Source organism: Xenopus laevis, chromosome 3L, assembly GCF_017654675.1.
Source record: "Xenopus laevis strain J_2021 chromosome 3L, Xenopus_laevis_v10.1, whole genome shotgun sequence".
NCBI lineage: Eukaryota > Metazoa > Chordata > Amphibia > Anura > Pipidae > Xenopus > Xenopus laevis.
Genome location: NC_054375.1, coordinates 144,186,402 through 144,194,645, shown reverse-complemented (window position 1 = coordinate 144,194,645; position 8,244 = coordinate 144,186,402). Strand labels below are relative to the sequence as shown.

Sequence of the window (8,244 nt, the reverse complement as noted above, 5' to 3'; positions counted from 1 at the left end):
GCACTAACAATGGCAGATGTTTCGGTGCCTTCAAAGGCACCCGATCAAAATTTTCTGTCCAGCCCGATCGACGAGCCGACTGATATCCAAGTCTTCTGCCAATGTCGGTCGGCTCTTTTTCCACCATACACACACCGAATTTCAAACTAATTTTTTTTTCGTACGATATTATCTGTGCATCTATGGCCACCTTAAGTTTCAAAACAAGGCCGAGAGTGACTTTAGGACAGCCCGTTAGTGCATTCCGCACTTAACCGAGAAGTTTCAGTTTCTTCGGTTGTATACGTCTGTAGCAGAATCCAATGTTTTCTTGCCTCTTTATCATATCACGTTTAAGTTTAGCACAGATTACTACAAGCCCAGTTGCCTTATTTGGTTAGCTCCCATGGAGTGACATAAACACTTAATCGGCAGAGGCACTTAGTCCTGTCTAAGTGGTTAAGGCGATGGACTTGAAAACCATTGGGGTCTCCCCGTGCAGGTTCGAATCCTGCCGACTACGTTTGGTCTTTAGTTGCCTCTCCCTCCCTGGGGATAACTTTGGCTGATCTGAAAAGAGTAATGGACTCGATATTTGAGAGAAATTCCAGCAACATGCAGTTTGCGGGCTTGTCGTGGCCTTAAACAACCAGAGAAAAAGATTGATATCCAGATAGCTGTCATCTGAAGGCATTCAATAGGGGAAAGGAAGGTTGTTTGGCTCAAAACCATAAAACAAGAATCTTTGCGTGGTTACGGTCACATACTTGAAGTCCATTGGGGTTTCCCCGTACAGGTTCAGTTCCTGCTGACAACGGGTTTCCCTTTAGGTGCCACCATCTGCATAGCAAAAACTGCTATGCTAGACTCCATTAAGCCACATTCTTTTGGAAAGTACACATTCTGACAAATCCAACAAAGATACCAAACGGCAAAGTTGTCCTAAACGTAACATTATTTACGACATTTCTAAAAAAAAACCAATTAATAATTTCCAATTTGTCACGTTCATCTTGCATGGTTTCGTACATACAAAGGCACATCGCCCAACATATGAATAACAGGAGTATATTAATCAGTTTGCTTCCCAATATGCATAGATTTACCAAAGTATGTGGCATGTACGAACCCCAAATAAAAATAGTGCATATACATTTTCTTGGCTGCCAACTCAGCTTCTGCAAACAAAGCCCGTCCTCCCAGCCTATGTATTATGTGTCGTAAGGCCTAACGTATTCCTAACAAAACTAACCCTGTGTCAGATTAAAACTGGTTAACAGGGTCCATGTTCCCCAACTTTCACTAGAAGGGTTACCCCTCAAGGGCAGAGCTCTTAACTGGATCTTGCTGAATGTCACCAGGCTCCCCAGACACATCCACCCAAGTCAGAAGATGGAAGCCAAAGACGAAGTACCACCCCTTTCCAAACACTATATTAAAGTGTGATAGGAAGTGGTCACTAACTTGTGGGCCAAAAACAAAGATACCTAAATAAGAATGTTCAGAAACAAAGGCATTATTTTTGAAAACTGCGACCCTAAATGCACCTTATTACAGGGTCTAAGAGGCAGCACTAAGTCGCCCGCCACACTCTTCAACTAAGGTTCCATGGTGTAATGGTTAGCACTCTGGACTTTGAATCCAGCGATCCGAGTTCAAATCTCGGTGGAACCTGCTCTTTGAGACCCGCCTTTAACGCAATGCAAACTTAAGGTGACAATAGACATAACAATTATGATCGTTCTTGGAAAAGATTTTTCCAAGAAAGATCGCACATATCAATATACATGTGTAGAGCTGATTCGTCAAATTCAGCACTAACAATGGCAGATGTTTGGGTGCCTTCAAAGGCACCCGATCAAAATTTTCTGTCCAGCCCGATCGACGAGCCAACTAATATCCAAGTCTTCTGCCGATATCGGTTGGCTCTTTTTCCACCATACACACACCGAATTTCAAACGAAAATTTGTTTCATACGATATTATCTGTGCGTCTATAGCCACCTTAAGTTTCAAAACAAGGCCGAGAGTGACTTTAGGACAGCCCGTTAGCGCATTCCGCACTTAACCGAGGCAGCACTAGGTCACCCAGCCAAACATTCCACCTAAGGTTCCATGGTGTAATGGTTAGCACTCTGGACTTTGAATCCAGCGATCCGAGTTCAAATCTCGGTGGAACCTGCTCTTTGAGACCTGCCTTTCACGCAATGCAAACTTAAGGTAGACAATTACGATTGTTCTTGGAAAAGATCTTTCCAAGAAAGATCGCACATATCAATATACATGTGTAGAGCTGAATCGTCAGATATACAGGTAGAAACAATAGAATTCTACCTGTCTCTGACAATTCAGCACTAACAATGGCCGATGTTTGGGTGCCTTTAAAGGCACCCGATCAAAATTTTCCGTCCAGCCCGATCGACAAGCCAACTGATATCCAAGTCTTCTGCAGATATCGGTCGGCTCTTTTTCCACCATACACACACCGAATATCAGACGAAAATTCGTTTTGTACGATATTATCTGTGCGTCTATGGCCACCTTAAGTTTCAAAACAAGGCCAAGAGTGACTTTAGGACAGCCCGTTAGCGCATTCCGCACTTAATCGAGAAGTTTCAGTTTGTGGTGACCATCAACAACCAGAGAAAAGGATTGATATCCAGATAGCTGTCATCTGAAGGCATTCAATAGGGGAAAGGAAGTTTGTTTGGCTCAAAACCATGAAACAAGAATCTATGTGTGGTTACGGTCACGTACTTGAAGTCCATTGGGGTCTCCCCGTACAGGTTCAGTTCCTGCTGACAACGGGTTTCCCTTTAGGTGCCACCATCTGCATAGCAAAAACTGCTATGCAAGACCCCTTTAAGCCACATACTTTTGTAAAGTACACATTGTGACAAATCCAACAAAAATATCGACATACACCAAAATACCAAACTGCAAAGCTGTCCTAAACTTAGCACTTTTTATTACATTTCTTTAAATAAAAAACGAATAATTACCGATTTCCCACATTCATATTGTTTCTTACATATGTAGGGATGTGAAAATCTTAGACACCCTTACACTTTACAGAAAGGCACATCCCTAGTAATACGGACACCTCAGTGGGTCCTTATGGGGACCTTGTGCTTATGTAACCCCTGCAGTTCACACAGTGTACACCAGATGGCACTGTGCCAGAGTATAAAAGGTTTAGGATCTATGTGCTCTGGGTCCATTGCTTTAGCCCAACCAAGCAGGCTGGAAGGGAATGGGTAGTGCTGACCCTAGGCGCCTTGGCCCTAGTAATTAGACAGCTATACTCATTTTATAGATCGCTCTAGGAGTGATAGAGAGGTTAATTAGTTGAGCAGCTCAAGGCTCCGCCGAGGAGATTAGAGGGATTAAGATCCCAGGGAATTACTGACCCAGAGTAAGGAACCAAGTGTTGAGATAGGGATGTCAGTAGTTCCCCTAGTCTGCCACTGGAAGATATCCTGAAAACTGGGCAATACCCATCACATGCTGTCAACTACTCTCTGCTGTATATTCCCTAGCCTGTGGGGATTCAGCCTATACGTGCTGTGAGTATATGCTTCCTTTATGCTGCTGTGTATGTTCTATGCTCCATTGTGGATTAATGTGCTAAATGATCTATGTGCTATGGTTCAATAAATACTGTTCTTGGTTCAACTGTTAAAGAACTACTGGCGCCCATCATTGTGCTATCGTATCAGGTTACAGTTACACTACACCCTTGCCTCCACCCCGCTGCGAGGGCTTACCCCTGAGAAAGAGAGCTCATCGGTGGTCTCAGCCCACCAAGGAAAATAGCTAAACTGTCCTAGCACAAGTCAGTTTACAATAGCGCTACACATACAAAGGCAGATCGCCCAAATTATAAATAACAGGAATATATTAAACAGTTTGCCTTCAGATATGCATAGATTTACCAAAGTATGTGGCATGTACGAACCCCAAATAAAAATAATGCATATACATTTTCTTGGCTGCCAACTCAGCTTCTGCAAACAAAGCCCGTCCCCCCAGCCTATGTATTATGTGTCGTAAGGCCTAACATATTCCTAACAAAACTAACCCTGTGTCAGACTAAACCTTGTTCACAGGGTCCCTGTTCCCCCGACTTTCTGAACTCATCAGACACTTGGAATCCGCAAAGGTGTTTTATTTGGGGTGGATGGACAAATGGTGGAGTGGATGTACAAGTGCTCCTCACTCATGGAAGACAGGAACTAAAAAAGATGATGGGAGGAACTGACATCACACATGAGAAAAGGGTATAGGAGGGTTTTGCAGACAAGGAAATACCAAATAGCTTTGGTCAGTAGTTGGCAGTGTAATAATGGGTAAGCATATAAGCATAAGCAATTAAGCATATATTTTTTTACATAATAAAACAGCCCAGAAGTGATCACTAACTGATGGACCAACAACAAAGATACTTAAAGAATATTAGGCAGATGCAAAGGAATCTATAGGGGATTTGCATTCATGGGAACTGTTAACTATATTGGTCCCTACATATGTATAGCATACCCTAGGTTGAGTTGTGTAAGATAACTACATGATTTTTGATAAATGTATCTTAATGAATGGTCTAAGAGGTAGCAATGGTTATATGGGTGTCAATGGTCCCATGATTTGATTTGAGATATGAAATGAGAACAACACTCTATATTAAAAATCCAAGGCAAGTTAACTGAAGTGGCAGCTTTAATTACTTTGAGTAGAACCAGGGCCGCCATTAGAAATCACTGGGCCCCGTACAGCAAAATTTCCGGGAATATTTTCAAAAAAACATTGGCACCAGGGCCCCCCTTACAAGTTAAAAAAATTTGGGGCCCCAGAGAATATTTAAAAAAAAAAACATTGGTGCCAGGCCCCCCTTAAAAGTTAAAAAAAATTGGGGCCCCAGAGAATATTTTTTAACAAAAACATTGGCACCAGGGCCCCTTTTATAAGTAAGAAAAAAATTGGTGCCACAGAGAATATTTTTTAAAAAAAACATTGGCACCAGGGCCCCTTTTATAAGTAAGAAAAAAATTGGTGCTCCAGAGAATATTTTTTAAAAAAAACATTGGTGGCAGGGGCCCATAGTGTGGGCAGGGGATTAGAAAAAAAAAATTGGTGTTCAGTAGAATTGAACTCGTGGTTTCAGGACTTCAATTTCGGCTTATTCCTGACTTTGGGTCTTCTCGCCGCTTCAGGACTTTGGGTCTTTTTGCAGCTTTAGGACTTTGAGTCTTTTCGCTGATTCAGAACTTTGGGTATTTTCACCGCTTCTGGTCTTCAGGTCTTTTCGCCACCTCGGGACTTCGGGTCTTTTCGCCGCTTTCGGGACTTCGGGTCTTTTCACCGTTTTCGGGACTTCAGCTTTTCGGCACCTCAGCTGTTCGGCTTTTCAGGATGGAAGAGGCGGCATGGCTTCGGCTGGGTCAAGGGGGGCCTGGCTATTTGAAAAGTGCAGCACAGCCAAGCTCCCCTTCAGGACAGGGCTTGGTACAGGAGTACCCCCTGTGCCCCCCCCTGATGGCAGCCCTGAGAAGAACAATAGCTTATCTGAAAGCAGTTCCATTGTGAAGTGCTAGCTCTTTCTGAAAACACATGACCAGGCACAATGACCTGAGATGGCTGCCTACACAATAATACGTAAAATAAAATACATTTATTGATTCAAGAAAAATACATTATGACCCTGGTTATCCCCTACAAACTTTCTGTTGACACACTGCTACTGACTAGTCCGCAGGTTGGCATGTAAAAAAAGCCCACATTGCTGAAGTGCAGGCCACTACCTGCCTTATTTGGTCAGCTGGTGATCTAAAGGCCCATTCAGCATCAGAAATATTTGTAAATTTGTGCGAGAAATTTGCTATGCGTTTGCTTTGATAGATGAAAAAAACTATTTCTGATATGCCAGAAAAAAAGTAGACTTCATTATTATCTGACCCTGGCCTTGCCTCCAAATGCATTAAAGAGAATGGGTTTTTTTTTCTAATGGCAACTTTTTTGTCCAAATGCATTAAAGTCAATGGGCATTCTTCTTATGGCGGATTTTTTTGGCTCTGGGACAATTATACCTTGGCGACCTTTTGTTGTGTCGAATTTTTGTCGTAGTTTAACAAATAAATTAGCAATGCGAAATTCTGAAATTTGATGTGAATCAATGGCTGGCAAAAAAAATTGCTCATCATTACTTATAGAATCAGCCTCTTAATTCATTTAAACTGCTCACCAAGTTAACCTTTTTGGCCTGGGTGTGCAAACTCAGGGTCCTTTATTCACAGGTCGCTATAGACTGTAGACCTGTCGCTGTAGGTGAAGTGCAATTAAGAAGAAACAGCAAGCACTCCCTTTGTCATAGGTTGAGATAAAATTAGTCTTTATTTTGTCGGTTTGAAAAAATCCATGTCCTGATTTTATCTCAGTGAGTGGCAAAGGGAGTCCTTGTCATTTCTTTTTAGGGCAGAGACAAATGCTCAGATTCCCCTAGAATGTAAATCGCCGGCTGGATGGCACTTGGAACGCTTCATTTTCCGAAGTTGCCTCACGAGGAAACTTCGGGCGTCTTCGGAAAATGAAGTGCTCAGAGTGCCATCCCGCCGGCGATCTACATTCTAGCTGGTGGAAAGGCAGTTTGGGGAAATTAGTCCCCCCGAAGAAGAGATTTGTCGACGGGCAACTAATCTCCCTGAATCCAAGTGTGTCTCTGCCCTTAATCCAACTTGGAAGGAAAAGACAGAAATTTGTCCATTCATTAGCTCACCTACTATGTATGCATACCTCCCAACTGTCCCGTTTTGAGTGGGACAGTCCCACTTTTGACAGCTCAACCCGCTGTCACGGATTTGTACTGATAAGTCCCGGGTTTCTCTTTGATCTGTTGCACTGAACAGCCAGAAACAGATACAAAGTTTGTAACTTAATTGCGTCTTGGGAGACAGCCCAGAATAGATACTTGACATACTTTTGTGAAGTTTGATAAGATAAGAACTTAGACTCACAGCTTAAAGGGCAATTCACCTTCATTTGCAAAGTTTTTTTTTTTAATTGATGTATATTGGAAAGTCTCCACTAGTGATGTGTGGGCTGGCCCCATACCCGTGGGACCGGCGGGTTTGGGCCGATCTCACACTCCTCTTCGCGGGTGCGGGTTTAGCTCTTGTCCTGCTTTCCCTGCCCACCCCCTTCAAATGGTGGCTTCCTGCTTTAAAGCCACGTGCCTGCTTGCCCCGCCCCTTGTGTGACATCATCTTTGGGGTGGGTCTATAAAAGGAACCCGGAAGTCGGATGTGGGTGGGTTAGGGTCGGGAAAAAACCCGACCCGCCCATCACTAGTCCCCACTGACCCTCTCCGCTCGCACAGCCCCACTACTCATCTCCCTCACCATCACAGCTCCATGTTTGCCACCACTATCTCCCACCCAGTTCCCTGTTCAGATGGCGCCAGCAGGCGGCAATTAGCCCCCAGCTCTCTGCTGCCCTGGCCCCTTGCCTTTGTGGCCTGACCACAAATCTAGACCCGGTTTCTCAAATTTTGATGTCGGAGTCATAATTGTGTCAGACACCATGGCCCTTGCAACCACAATGCTGAAATTCTGGGGGAAATTTAATTTGCTAAATGGACGAAAGGACATATAAATATAAATGTCCTCTTAACCTTTCTGTTCTGTAAAAATACATTGGCCATTATAAGGCAAACTATTATACATTTTTGTCATTGTTGTAAACGTTTACACCTTTTAAGCTTGTAGAGAGCCATGGATGACATTGGATGCCCGTTTCCCTATATTTACATATATTTAATGTCACTGCTCACTTGGCTTGGCCCACAAGGTCTTCAAGCATATTCAATGGACCGGTTGCTTTACTCCAGCATGTGTATAAGAAGTCAGTCAGTGGCCAATAGGAGGTCAGACACAAAAAGGCCACTTTAGAGGTAATCCCAGTTTGAATGACTGTATGGACACTATACACTGGGCCTGAACCACTGGTATCATTCCCTCTAAGCTGTACATTCACATACAAATTTTGAGGCCAGCGCCCACAACAAATTGTGGTACACACAAAGAATTTGTATTCTGACCTGCGCACAGCTTTTAAAAATGTACACACAAGTTTAAAATGTACGCACATACTTTTTTTTTTTTGCACGCATAGCCGAAAAGGAAACGCTGGTGTTTATTTCATATTTTAAATCAGGATTGCCTCTAAAAGTTGTAACTATTACAAATTTTTGTTTTAAACAAAAACTTTGCCAGC

The 8,244-nt window shown here is 43.0% G+C and overlaps 2 non-coding genes across 2 annotated transcripts; both read left to right on the top strand.

The window, feature by feature from the left end:
* The first annotated feature begins 1,581 nt into the window (after positions 1-1,581).
* trnaq-uug lies at positions 1,582-1,653 on the top strand. The gene has a single exon. It is a non-coding gene; the product is annotated as a tRNA-Gln (tRNA).
* Positions 1,654-2,088: 435 nt separating this feature from the next.
* Positions 2,089-2,160, top strand: trnaq-uug. Its single transcript has one exon. It is a non-coding gene; the product is annotated as a tRNA-Gln (tRNA).
* Positions 2,161-8,244: the final 6,084 nt, after the last annotated feature.